Genomic DNA, 15,442 nt, shown 5'->3' with positions numbered 1-15,442 from the left:
CTGCCTGGTTTCTACTCACTAAATGCCAGTAACACCACCCTCCAGTTGTGACAATCAAAAATATCTCCAGACATTGCCAAATGTCCCCTAAGGGGGAAAACGCCCCAGTTGAGAACTACTGAATGACAATAATTGATAGAATGTGGTAATGTTGCAAGGTTATACATGTAGATCAGAGACAGAATAGAGTCCAGAAGTAGACCCACACATATGTGGTCAATTGATTTTGGACAAAGATGCCAAGGTAATTCAATGAGCAAAGGATAGTCTTGACAATAAATAATGCTACAAAAATGACAAACTATCGGACATCCATATGAAATATATATAACTAACTTTACCTTGCCCCAAAGACAAAAGTCATCTAAATATGCATCAAAGATGTGAATCAAAGAACTGAAACTATAAAATTCTAGAAGAAAACAAATAAAAGGATCATTTTGAACTTAGGCAAAGACTTCTCAAAATATAAAAGGTAAAAGTCACAATAGAAAACCCACATAGAAAATGAAGATATGTCACAGAATGGGAGAAAATATTTTCAAAACCCACATCTTTTTTAAATGTGTATGTATGTCATGTGTATGTATTTTTAAATATGTATATAACCATCTATTGTATTTCTCTATACAATTAGAAACACTATCATTCAACAACAGAAATACAAATATATCCATTTTAAAATAGGCAAACAATTTTAATGGACATTTCTTCAAAGACTATATACAGATGGCCAATAAGCACACGAAAAACTATTCAGTATCATTAGTCAGAAAGATCTGCAAATTAAACCACAATTATCCACCACTACACACTCACTAGAATGGCTAAAATACTGACGAGATATAAACTTAATATACAAAAGTGAAATTACTTTCCTATGCACCAACAGTGAACAATTCAAATTTGAAATTAAAAACATAGCACTATTTATATTAGTACCAAAAGATGAAATACTTAGGTAAAATCTTAAAAAATACATAGATTTATATGAGGAAAACTACAAAACTCTGATGAAACAAAGATCTGAATAAAGGGAGAACTATTCCACATTGATGGATAAGAAGGTGCAACATTGTTATGTTCAGTTCTTGCCAACTTGATCTTCAGATACAACACAATTCCAATCAAAATCAGCAAGTTGTTTTGTGGATATCAACAAACTGATACTAAAGTTTATATGAAAAGATAGAAGACCCAGAATAGAAAAAACAAAACAAAACAAAGGCAAGGACTATGGTTGAAGGACTAACACTACCCAACTGCAAGAATTACAGTAAAGCTACAATAAACAAGACAGTGTGGTATTGGTGAGAAGAGACAAATAGATCAATGGAAGAGAATGGAGACACCCAGAAATAGACCCACACAGATACAATCAGCTGATCTGTGACAAAGGAGCAAGGGCAATTCAATGGAAAAGGGATAATCTTTCAACAAATGGTGCCAGAACAACTGGATATACACACACACACACACACACACACAAATAAATCTACACGCAGGCCTTTCACAAATATTAACTCAAAATGGATCACAGACATAAATGCAAAATGCAAAACTGTAAAATTTCTAGAAGTATAGAAGAAAAGCTATGTGACTTTGGATTTGGTGATGAGTTTTTAGATATGATTCCAAAAGCATGATGATCCATGAAAGAAAAACTGATAAATTAGACTTCATTAAAATTAAAAATGTATGCTGTGTGAAAGACACTGTTAAGAGAATGAAAATACAAGACATAGACTGGTAGAAAATATTTTAAAAACACATAAAGGATTTATATCCAAAATACTCAAAGAATGCTTAAAACTCAAAAATAAGGAAACAAACAACTGAGTGAAAAATAGGCCAAAGATCTGAACACCTCAGCAAAGAATATATGCAGATGACAAATAAGCATATGAAAATATGCCGAACTCATACGTCATTAGGGAATTGCAAAGTAAAAAAAAAAAATGATATGCCACTACACAATAACTAGAGTAGCTAAAATCCAAAATGATGACAACACCAACTGCTAGTGAAAATGTGGAACAACAGGAACCCTCATTAATTACTGGTGGAAATGCAAAATGGTACAGCCACTTTGGAAGACAGTCTGGCAGTTCCTTACAAAGTTAAACATAGTGTTACCATATGATCCAGTGAGTGTGCCCTCAGTATTTACCCAAATGAGTTGAAAAATATAATACTGAATGTCAACTATAATTGAAAAAGAAAAGTCATGGGGATGTAAAGTACAGCATAGGGACTATGTCAATAATATTGTAATAACTATGTGCAGTGTCAGATGGGTAATAGACTTATTAGGGTGATCACTTTGTGAGGTATAGAAATGTCTAAACACTTTGTTATTTTGTACACCTGAAACTAATATAATATTGTATGTTAATGGTAAATTGAAAAATAGATTTTAAAAAAATTTTTTAAAGAAAATACATATTCACACAAAAAACTACACATGGATGTTTGTAGCAGCTTTATTCATAATTGCCCAAACTTGGAAGCAACCAAGATGTCCTTCTATGGTAAATGGGGGAAAAAGACTGTGGTCCATCCAGATAATGTAATATTGCTTGGCAATAAAAAGAAATGAGGTATCAAGCCATGAGAAGACACGGAGAAACCTTAAATGCATATTACTAAGTGTAAGAAGCCAGTCTGAAAAGGCTACATACTGTATGATTCCAACTCGATGACATTCTGGAAAAGGCAAAACTATATAGAGACAGTTACACAGGGGAGAGGGAGGGATGAATAGCTGGGCCCCAGGGAATATTTAGGGCAGTGAAATATTCTACGTGGTACTATACTGGTGACATACACTTGTTAAGACTTACAGAACTGCAGGACACAAAGAATGAACCCAAATGCAAACTATGGATGGACTTTGGTTAATAATTACATATCCAAATCAGCTCATCAGTTGTAACAAATGTCCATTAATGCAAGATGTTAATAATAGGGAAACTGGATGTGGGTGGGTATATAGCAACTCTCTGTACTTGTTAGTCAACTTTCTTGTAAATCCAAGACTGCTCTAAAAACAAAGTTTATTAATTTAAAAAAGGCTGAATATACCAAATGTTGGCGGGAACGTTAAGCAACTAGGACTCTCACAGGCTGTTAGCAGGACTATAAAATGGTATAGCCACTTTAGAAAACAGTTTGGCAGTTTCTTATAAAGTCAGACATTCACTTCCCATATCACCCAGCAATTCCCTTCATAGGTTATTTACTTAGTATAAATGCAAACATATGTGCAAACAAAAACCTGTAGAAGAACATCTATAACAGCATTACTTACAATAGCCAAAAATGGAAACAACCCAAAAGTCCATCAAGTAGTGAATGGCCACACCACTCAGCAATAATAAAGAACAAACTACAGATACATGCAACGATATGCATGAATCTTAAAATCATGTGCTAAGTGAAAAAAGCCAGTCACCAAAGGCTACATGCTATATGATTCCATTTATATGATAATTATAGAAGAGACAAAACTATAGAGGGTGCCAAAAAATGTATACACATTTTAAGAAAGGGAAAAATGGTATTCAAATTGTAATGCTCAATATACACCGATAACAAAAGATGAATACAAGTCATATGTATATATTTTTTCGGCACGCCCAGTATAAAGACAGAAAATAGATCAATGGTTGCCTGGGGTTGGGTTGGGGAAGTTTGGCTGCAGTGGGCCACAAATGAACATTTTGGGGTGAGGGAAATTTTCTATGTTTTATTGTGGTGGTGGTTGTGGTTATATGATCACATATGTTTGTTAATATTCTTTGAAATGTATATTCTCAAAGGGTAACTTGTATGTAAATTATACTTTAATAAACTAACTGGTAAAGTAAAAGATGTCTAGGACTATGTCTCATATGTAAAAGTATTATTAATAAAATTATAAACCTCCATCTAAGATTATAAAAAGAGACTTGAATAAATACCAAGAATAAAATAACATTTAGGAATATGAAATTTCTTTACCAAAAAGATATCAATTCTTCCCTAAATCATTCCACAGATTCGATAAAATTCCAAGAAAAACCAACATGATTTCCTTGGAATTTAAAAATCTTACTTTAAAATTAAGAGAGCAAAGGGCCAAAATAATCAAGACAATTCAGAAAGAACAGAAAAGTGGTGTGGATGTGAGTGAGGGCAGAGAGTGAACAATAACCAACCTTGCAAATATCAAGATTCATAAAGTATTCATAATTAAAACACCACAAGTGTAGACAAATAGCTTAATGGCGCATATAAACAGCCTACAAATAGACCCAAGTATGTGTATTATAAACACTGGGCAATATGATGGAGTTTGAATTCTAAACCAGTTATGTATAAATGATATTGAAAAAAGTGACATTTGACAGAGAAAAAATCGGCCCATATTTCACATCACATGCAAAAATAAAATCCAGATGGTTTTCAAAGTAAATGTAAAGCAAAATTTTAAAATACTTCAAAAAAAATTTGGAGAACATTTTTTTGATCATGGGATAAGAAAATGTTTCTTACATATGATACAAAAATCACAATTCATAAAAGAAAAGATGAATAAATTGATCGTAAAATTTTAAAATTTCTATGATAAAGGACCCCATAAACAAAATATAAAGCCAAGGTGATACATTAAAAGCAGACATAAGTAACATATATAACTGACAAATAATTAGTATCCAGAATGTATAAAGAACTCTTACAAATCATTAAGCAAAAAGTGACCAAACAGAAAAATAAACAAGTGTGGGTGGCTCGGGGTGCTGTGTTTTGGGAAGATGTGGTGACAAATGAAGGTGGGCCTAGACACAAGGAAAGATAAATTTTACCTGTAATGGTTTATTTACTTAATTAAAAACATATCCTAAACAGAAACGACAAAAAGCTAACACTTGTTCATTAGGAGCAGTATATGGGTGATTATTTACTCATTGTTTTAGATGCTTCTCTGAGTTCCCTTCTAAATATTTTAAATTCTTCAAAATGAAAAAAGATAAAAATAAGATAAACTTGTAAACTATAAATTTTAATAATAAATTTGAGCAAAGTGAAAAAATAGAAGTTAAAATTATAAATAACAATTTCTCTGTATATCAGTCATAATAAATTAGCAGAAATAATGATAGAAAGATCCCCTTAAAAAAAATGGGCAGAGGACCTGAATAGACATTTCTCCAAAGAGGACATACAGATGGCAAATAGACATATGAAAAAATGCTCAACATCACTAATCATCAGAGAAATGCAAATGGAAACCACCATGAGATATCACCTCACACCAGTTACAATGGCTTTCATCAACAAGACAAACAATAACAAGTGTTGGAGAGACTGTGGAGAAAAAGGAACCCTCATACACTGTTGGTGGGAATGCATATGACCATATGACCCAGCAATCCTTCTGGGGATCTACCCAAAAAACCTGAAAACATTTATCCGTAAAGATATATGTGCTCCAACGTTCATTGCAGCTTTATTTACGGTGGCCAAGACATGGAAACAACCAAAGTATCCTTAGATAGATGATTGGATACAGATGTGGGATATATACACAATGGAACACTATTCTGCCATAAGAAAAGATGAAATAGTACCATTTGTGACAACATGGATGGATCTTGAGATTATTATGCTAAGCGAAATAAGTCACACACAAAAAGTCAAGAACCATATGATTTTACTGCTATGTGGGATATAAAACTGAAAACAATAAAGCAACAAGACAAACAAATAAAGAAACAAAAACTCTTAGATATAGACAATAGTTTAGTGGTTACCAGAGGGTAAGGGGGAGAGAGGTGGTAGATGAGGGTAAAACTGATCCAATATATGGTGATGGAAGGAGAACTGACTCTGGGTGGTGAACACACAATGCAATATATAGATGATGTATTACAGAATTGTATATTTGAAACCTATGTAATTTTACTAACCATTGTCACCCCAATAAATTTTAATTAAAAAAACAGGTCCAGCAGAGAAAAAACGAGAGTGGTTAGATGGGTGTGTGGGAGGGGGTTGGGCATAAGGGGAAAGGTGAAGGGATTTGGAAGCAGCTGGTAACCACAAGATGGCCTCAGGGTTTTTTTGAAAATTAATTTGGGGAAGGTATTCTATAATGTTGTAAAGATTTTGTTGGGTATCCGATGGACATGCGTCCTATTTGGGAGACCACCTCAGGGATACTGTGGATACCTGATCATGGCATTGTACACCAGAAGCTAAACATTAATGAATGCCAACTATAATTTTATATATATAATGTGATGGTTCAGTGTGAGGTCGAAGGGATAGTGGATGGGGGGAGGGGGGTTCACAGTATGAGGGATATAAATGATGAACGTCTAAGTATTACCTTGTTTTGTACACCTGAAACTAATAAATAAATAAATTAATTTAAAAAAAAAAAACAGGTCCACTTCACAAAGTTAAAAGCATAAAATAAAGGTTACTGCTATTATTAACTCTATACAGATAGACAAATAGAGACCTAGAGACCACACAGCTAGTAAGTAGAAAAGCTGAGGTGATAAAAATTCTTTTAAAGCTACAATAATATTTAAACTTTGTAACTAGGACAAGTGACAGACTGACAGAATGGAAAAAAGATGAATCCAAAAGAGAAGCTACTATATATAACAATTGATATATATTAAATGTGGCATCAGAACAGTGGGAAAGGATGAATTATTCAATATTCGGTGTTAGGAAACACTTGAAGGGGGAAACAATTTAGATAATTACCTCATACTACACACCAAAATAAATTCCAGGGGGATTAAGCGATTAAACATAAGCAATAAAAACAAAATTCACTCAAGGACTTATCCAATGTTGGACGAGGAAAAACTTCTCAATCATGAGCTCATCCCCCCAAAATTACCCATGTAAAGATATATATGTGTGTGTGTGTGTGTGTGTGTATGTGTGTGTATATGTGTGTGTGTGTGTATATATGTAAAGATATATAACATATTAATTAATATACATACTAATTAATTCGTATATATTAATTTATGCATAAAAGTTAATTTAAAATACAAACCTGGAAAATATGTTCCATCTATAACCGCAGAAGAAAGGTCTAATGTCTACTAAAAGGATACATTGTTCATATAAATGAGTGACGGAAGGAGAACTGACTCTGGGTGGTGAACACACAATGCAATATATAGATGATGTATTACAGAATTGTACCCTTGAAACCTATATAATTTTACTAACCAATGTCACCCCAATAAATTTAATAAAAAAGAAATACGTAAGTTCTCAATACAAAAACATACCCAGGTCATGAATATATGATCATAGGACAGAAACAAAAGCGACCAAGAAATACAAGAATGTATTCATGTTCACTAAAATAAAAGAAACATACTAAAACAGTAAGGTACCATTTTGCCTCTATCAGATTGGCAAAGCTTTTTTAAAAATGGCAATAGTCAGCACTGGCAGAGGGGTATGAGCAGAAATCAGCGATCTTCCATTGTGGGACAACTTCACACATACCTCAACTTTAATATCCTTAGGCCCATTAATGCCTCTTATAAAAACCCATCTGAATAAAACCATTCACTCAACAAATATGTAGTAAGGATCTGCAGTGTGTCAGACATTGTGCTCTAGGGGCTTACATTTTAATACAAGAATCCAGACAATAAATAAGTAAAATATCTAGTCTATTAGGTGATAATACAGACCAAGGATAAAAACTAAACCAAGAAAAGAAAAGAGTGACAGTGTGAGGGAGAAGGGTTTGCATTTTTAGGTATAGTCCTTATAGAAGACCTCACCAAGGTGACATCTGAATAAAGATCTAGAAAGAGGTGAAGATCAGAGAAGCAAAATATATACCTTTATGTATAAAGGTATACATTGCAGGGCTATTCATGAGAACTTACAATTGAAAACAACTTACATGACCAATTTCAGGTCTGCTAAAAATTATGGTGTAAATTGTACAATGAAAACAATGCAGCTGTCAAAAATTGTTTAAAGGCTATAGAATGACATGGGGAAATGCTCACAATACAATACCAATGGAGAAGCCAGATATAAAATAGTACATATAAGGTGGGTTCCTAAATATGTAAACATGGAAGCACATCTGGAAGGAAGCAGAGCAAGTTATCTTTGGACTAAGTATTTGGAGGTTATTTGTGTTAACTTCTCTCCATTTTCCAAATTTTCTGTTATGAGGCTGTTTTATTTTTCTAACTAGGAAAAAACAGTGTAAAAGTAGATATTACAGTTTTAAGGTAGATTATAAAAGTACAAATATTTTTAAATAGTGGTGCTGGTCAACCATGCCTAGAGGTACCAGGTCCAGATTTGGACATTATGTATTAAGGGTGATACTGAAAACTGAAGCATCTTCTATAGAAGATACTCAAAATATATGTCATATGAACTCAAGAACTGGTAATATATGGACTAGAGAAAAGATCAAAAGAACAAACTATCTTTAAACTTTTGAATGGCTATTTAGGGAAGGGAAATGGAAATTACTCAACATTCCAGTTGCGCCATGGAACAAGATCAATGGGTTGGATTCAGAAGACAAATTTCAAGTTAGTATGGAAAAGAATTTGCTAACAATCACAACTATTATCGGGTGGTGTTAAGCAACCTTTTCTGGAACTACTCACATTGACAGTAGATGACCATGTGTACTGCGTGATAAGGCTGCCATTACGTGATTGGTAAGGACTCTGCTATTTCTGAGCTCCTCTTGAACTATTTAAGAGGTTATTTTATGCTATGATCACATTCACCTCCCCTTCTGTTGAAAAAAAAACAACCATGTAATACTTGATTCCTTCTAAGAAATCATTTTTAAAGAGAAAAGCACCCTTCAAAATATGTATCCTAGATTAAGAAGTACAAATTGGTAGTTACAAAATAGTCATGGGGATGTAAAGTACAAGCATAGGGAATATAGTCAGTCATATTGTAACAACTATGTACAGTGTCAGATGGATAATGGATTTATTGGGGTTATCACTTTGTGAGGTATATAAATGTGTAATACACTATGTTGTTTTGTATACCTGAAACTAATAAAAAATAATAATATTGTAATAACTATATATAGTGTCAGATGGGCACTAGACTAACGGGGAGATCACTTCATAAACTATATAAATGTCTACCCACTATGCTGTACACCTGAGACTAATATAAAATAATATTGAATGTGCACTGTAATTGAAAACTGAAAATAATTTTAAAATATAAATAAATTAAATTTTAAAAATACACATCCTGGAGATTTTTCTTTTTCTTTCTGTATGTGGTGAGAACATTGATGTGTACAAACACCAATACCTTTAAAATCATGTTTTAAGTATAGAATATGTTTTTCTATGACCAATCAATATTTCCCTTTACCATACGTCTTCCCCCCCGGGAAGAGATTACCTGGACCATTCCATTTCACGCCATTTTATTTTCAGTGCCCTTAGTTTATTTCAAACCAACAGCAGTGGCAACGTCACCCAATACTGAGATTTACTACAGATTTTAGAATACAGTAAGTTCTTTCCTTAGCTTTCAGGACAGTCATGATTTCAGTGATGGCAGGAATGAAACAAGGAAGAGGCCTTCCTGCGATATTTTCGAAACCCTGTAAATACTTCCAGCAAAATTAGCGATCTTCAGAATGCCATATAAAATCCTTAGTGTTGCTTAAATAAGTGACTGAGCCTGCACTACCTGCACAGGACCACGAGAATATGGCACAGAACAGAGCATGAACTGTAGAACCTTACAGCTCGAAGGTTCTTTATAAATCATCTAGGTCTAGTCCAACCTACCCCATTTTACAGTTACAAAAACTGAGACTCAAAACTAGACAAGTGATTTGTCACAAGAAACCAAGTCACCATCCAAGCCAGGATGAGCATCGAGACTAGGCAACCTGAAATCCCATTTTAAGAGAGATTAATGTTAAAATCTTCATGTGTTTCTTTGTTCATTTTCTCAAATTCACCATACTTCTCTCATCTCAGTGGTCTCGTGCATGCCTTTCCCTTCATCTGGAAAACTATTCTAGCCTTCCATCACTCCCACTCCACTGCCATGTTTCTACTCAGCGGTAATGCCCCTTCCTCAAGGCAGCTTTTCTTAAACCCCAAGCTAGATCAGTTCCGTGTTATATGCCTTCATAGCCCCCACCCACATCCTTTGATTTATGACCTCTTCCCCACCAAACCACAAGCTCCAAGCAAGCAAGGACCATGTTTGTTTTGTTCATCTGCATGGCGCCTAACCGTATCATTGAATAAATAGCTGACTGAATTGATGAATGAGTTACAGGTAAAGGCTTGGGGTTTAGAGCGTACAGAATCTTTGCCTGGCTTCCTATAGTTCCTTCCACATAAAATTCGGATGCCACGGAGCTCTCTGGGATGGGTAAGCTGGCCTTCCACTCCCCGTAAGAAATTTATAGAAAAGTATAAATACCATCTCACACATGCTGGAAGGAAACCAAAATTACCTTTCTTTAATAACTGTATGACCTCAAAAGGCATAACTAACACCAAGTGGTTTTATTCACTCTCTTCACAAACATTTATTAAGCACCTACTCTGTGCCATGCACTAGGCTTGTGGCTGATACCACAATAAACTGGACTGATACAGCCCCCTACTTGCTTGGAATATTTACTCTAAGAGTGGAATATACACAAGCCTCAAAACAAAACCTTTACGACAGTCACGACACCTACTTTGTGAGGACAATAAGTTCTCCATCAAAGAAGATATTTAACCTGAGGGTGAAAGATCACCTGGCAGAAATGATTTAGAAATTAGAACTAGGCCCAATCTGGGCCTCTTAAATTAAATAGGGAGGCAGCCTAGACCAGTGCTGCTAAAAATGTGGTCCACACATCAGCGTCTGTCTGTGAACATTGATTACCAAACAGCAACTGCCTAAGTGCGGAGATTGAAAATAAGCACTTACAAAATGGTATAGCATTTGACAAAAATAATTTAATGTCTGTTGAAACTAATAATAAAACTATGAGCTTATATTTTGTATGTTTTTTTTTTTCATTTTCTAGTAGTTCACAGTTAATGTATTTTACTAAAATAATAGTCTGTGATGGACTGGAAAATTTGAGGGGGGGGAAACAAACTGATCTTTTTCTCCAGGATAGTTTGAAAAGCACAGGAATAGCAGGTTCAGGATTACCTGGCAGCTTGTTAAAATGCAAAATCTCAGGTGCCACCCCAGACCCTCTGAATCAGAATTAGCATTTCAACAAGATCCCTAGGGGATTCTTTCTCACATTAAAGTTTGAGAAGCACTGGCGAGATGATTTCTGATGCCCCTTAGCACCCTGAGATTTCATAATTGACTTCAGACAGAAAGCTGCAGAGCTGAAAGACCCTTGGTGATAAAGTCCACCTCACCATTTTATAGATGGAAAAACTGAGGTCCACAGAGGGAAAGTCATGTGTCCAAGGCAACGGGCAAATTAGCAGAGGCAGGAATAGAACTCAAGCTTCCTAACACCCAAGTTAATTTGCCACTCTAGCAGACTGCATGCTCACTCCTATTCCACCCAGTCCCACTGTGTACCATCCCTCCGTGATGTCATTGTTTTATCAGAATGTGTCTCAAGCAATTGATTCTCCTTCCTTCCATATACTGTGTGAACCTTGAATCACCACTATTCCAAGTATCTGCTTTATGGTAATTGCCCTTAACCCCTGCTTCTCAAATCTTCCCACAGGCCTATTGTCTGGCTGCTGGCTGGACATTCTGGGCTTCAGGAGGACTAGTACCAACTGATTCCTGGGATTTAAGAAAAGAGAGTTTCTTTGTTCCCATTAGTCCACTTGATACCAGACAGTAAGCTTTTCCAAGGAAGTGAACATACACCATCAAAGCTCAGTAGGATCCGTTTGTAGCTGACAAAGAAGAGAATGAGATACTAGACCATATTAACACAAGTCTAGTCTCCCAAATGAGGCAAGTGACGATCCTTTACTTGTGTTTTTGTCAGATCCAAGGCTTGCGGGGAGAGGCGTGATTGCTGTAATTATCTGAAGAGCTATTATTAAGAACAAACAAATTTGTTCCAGATAGTCCCAAAGAACCAATGAATAAAGGTTACAGGAAGAGAGATATTGGCATATAATGGGGATCATTTTTGGACAATTGGAGTTGCTCAAAGATAGAAAGAGTCATCTAATGAGCTCTCTGTCACTGACGGAGTTCACATAGAAATCAGTCGATGAATTGAATGCTTGGAACAAATTCAAGAACTGGGTGGAGAAGTAAAGCTTCACGACCTTTAGGGATCCTTCCAGTTCCACGGTTTTAGTATTCTAAAAATTTTCGGACAGGGTGACTCTACACTCTCTGAAAATAAGAGCGTGATCCTAAAAGCAATAGTGTTTCACTCAATGTGAGATGGATGAGGATATGCCAGTGGTAAAGTGAAGTCTTTCCAGGCATCCTTTTCAAAGGAAAAGCCTTGTGGGTAGCTTCTTCAGGAAACCCAGGTGAGGCTTGGTGTCACAATGGGCAGCCACTATGCCTCAAACTAAGTTCTGTTAGGCTACTACTTTCCAAAAACTAAGACCTTGCCAAGCAGCACCTTTGCCTACCAGACAAAGGTACGAAATCCTCCTCAAGGAGGTAGTAGTGTTTATGGTCTAGACCACCTATTCTGGAATCAAGTTGCTTGTGTTTCAATTCCCAGTTGGGACATTTAATTCCTCTAACTTTGGACAAGTTACTTAACCTCTCTGTGTCTCGGTTGCCTTATCAGTAGATCAACGATAACAGTAGTATCTGCTTCATAGGATTCATGTACATATTAAACCCACAGCCCAAGATCCAAAACTTCCTAAGTCATCAGCGGTGTTATCTATTAGTATTGTAGGTGCTATAATTACTATCATTGGCAGGCAGTGCTGACAACTCAAAAAGCCCCCATCAAGCATCCAGATCCCTTCCCCTACCAGTGTAGAGGGGCTATACCACAAGAGCTTCAGCCATCTCTTGCATAGCTCCAGACATCTGCTGACCCTTGATAAACCATACCATTCCCAACAGGAATCCTGGTTCCTTACACTGTCTCTCTAAACCCAGCAGTACCCTTCCCCCAGTCCTGCCTAGGCCACCCTCAGCCAGTCAGAGGAGCAGCAAACTGGGAAACCAGTTCCAGACAAACCATCAGGTGTTTCTCCCCCCCCCCACAAGGATACAGCTGGATCACATACCATGCCTGCCAATGGGATGGGGTAGGGTATCTGAATCCCTGGTCTAGCCAGTCAGCTCAATTACCTGGGATGGGGAGTGGGCAGGCAATTGGGTTTCCCACAGGGAAGCAAGAAAAGCCTCCCAAGTTTGGGAAGGAACTCGGGCCCAACCCCACAATGAGCCTCTTAAAGGCAGGGGGGAGGTCTCAATCGGTTTTTAAAGGAAGCAGTTATTTACAACTTTCTATTCACTTGCAGCTGGGGGAGGTAATAGGGAGACGGGGAAAGGGGCTGCATGGTATTCTCCTTCTTTCTCATTTCCAGCAGTGAGAAGCAGCTGCAGAGAAAGAGTTAAAAGAGGAAGGAAGCTCCAGCCATTACCCCATCCCCGTGCCTAGGGCTGTCTGGGGGGTCATGACAGTGCTGTCTGCTCTGGCTAGGGGCCACTCAGTGGCTTTCTGCAGCAGCTGCTGGGCCCCCCAAGCAATTTGCAAGGTCAATGCTGACCTGCTTCCAAAGAAGAACAAAACAATTCACTGCCAATGAAGCAAATCATGCATACACCACATCGCAAACCCTCCCCTCCCCAAATCAGGCTTTACCTCAGTGCCTCCCAGCCCAGATGCCCACTCTGGGCTTCCACCAGCCCCACTGGGTAACCCAGGATAGCATCACAGCTGCAGGGCATGTCTCGCCTCCCCAGCTAACCCAAGGAGACTCTCAGTACGGGAGAGATGCTATCGCTAAAGGAGACCTGAGCTTGGGGGAGGGGGAAGGAGGGACATCTCTGTTTCTTACCAAGAGCCACAGTCACTTCCCCGAAGTGGAGAGAAGAAAAGGATGAATGAACTGAAACAAGTTGGAGGTCCAGCCCCCACAGAGCTCGGCTTCCTCTTCTCTTTCTCTGGGTCTCTATTCTGGTCCCTCTCTCCTCTGTCTCTCTGGTTTGCTTGCTGGCTTGCGCGCGCTCACGCTCTCGCTCTCCCTCTGCCTCCCTCCCTCTCTTTTCCTCCCTCCCTCTCTCCTCCTCTTCTTCTCTCTTCTCTCTCTCTCTCTCTCTCTCTCTCTCTCTCTCTCTCTCTCTCTCTCTCTCTCTCTCCCCCCTCCCCTCCCTCCCTCTCCCCCGTCTCTCTCTCACCCTTCCCTCCTTCTCTGCTCCCCTCCCCCTTTGCTGGCTTTGGATTCACCACTGACTGGTGCTGAGCACGCGGCTGTGCTGGGGCTCTGAATACAGCGCTGCAAGGCTTTGGATCTGTGGTTGTTTTAGGAAAGACTAAAGTAGTATTTTATTCTGTAAGGTATCCAGCAGAGAGATGGAGGGAAGCTCAAAGAGATAGGGAGGAGCAGAGGAAGCAAAGGGAAGAGAAAGCAAGCCAAAGGACAAGAGCAAATAGGAGGATAAAGGAAGTATGGATTACCAGAGCTGATGTGTGATGCTTACTAGCTGCTCTGAGACAGAGAGAAGTGCTCCCTTACCTTCCTACGGGTGTGCCTCCTTAGCCCAGACTCCAAAGAAAGGTCTGATAATCCTGCCTGTTCACATTCCATCTCTGAGGACAAAAATGAGTTTTAAAAAATGTACCTCAAAAGGTTGTCATTCCCACCCCACTAAGAAGAAAGGGTTCTGCCACACTGATCCCCTAATAACCTAACTGCTAACCCACCCCTAACCAACTAGAAGTATGGACCCAGTTCAGAACTGTCAGCTGGAGCTTTCCTTCAGGCAAAACAGAAAAGCCACAGAACCACAATGCTTTCCTTTCAAACCCCTCTGATGGGAATATAAGTGTACATAAGTGTGTGAGCCTACATGTGAGTTTGCACAAGGGGGAAGAGAAGAGGAGGAGAAGGAGATTAATTAACTCAAAGTGTAAAATTACATTCTCATTGGGGAAAAAACACCCCACAATCATGGGCAAAATACAGTAACAATGTAACAGAGGGTGGAAAGAGACTTAGCCTAAAATAAAGGAGCTTACGTTTGAGTCCTGCCTCTGCAAATCACTCCACTGTTACCTTCAGCAAGTCATTTCTCCAGTTGGCCCTCATTATCCTCAATGGTAAATGAGTGTCGATCTTGCAAGACCCCTTCAAACCCAACAATCTAGGCTCTAAGACAGGAAAATCCCAGGTGGGTGAGGAATTGATCTGTGGAAAGTGAATATACAGACTACCAAATTTCAAAAGTTCTCTAAAGGTGACTCCCC

General features: G+C 37.8%; 1 protein-coding gene across 1 annotated transcript in view; it reads right to left on the bottom strand.

Moving 5' to 3' along the window:
• The window catches only part of GABRA3 (gamma-aminobutyric acid type A receptor subunit alpha3), a gene marked incomplete at its 5' end in the record, with an annotated part of 191,770 nt that extends 177,541 nt beyond the window's left edge, over nucleotides 1-14,229 (bottom strand). The window contains one exon of the mRNA XM_081042973.1: nucleotides 14,034-14,229. The remainder of the gene's footprint in view (nucleotides 1-14,033) is intronic.
• Nucleotides 14,230-15,442: the final 1,213 nt, after the last annotated feature.

The sequence above is a fragment of the Rhinolophus hipposideros genome (genome assembly GCF_964194185.1).
Source record: "Rhinolophus hipposideros genome assembly, chromosome: X".
Taxonomy (NCBI): domain Eukaryota; kingdom Metazoa; phylum Chordata; class Mammalia; order Chiroptera; family Rhinolophidae; genus Rhinolophus; species Rhinolophus hipposideros.
Note: the sequence above shows the minus strand (reverse complement) of the source record. Positions and strands in the feature narration are given on the sequence as shown.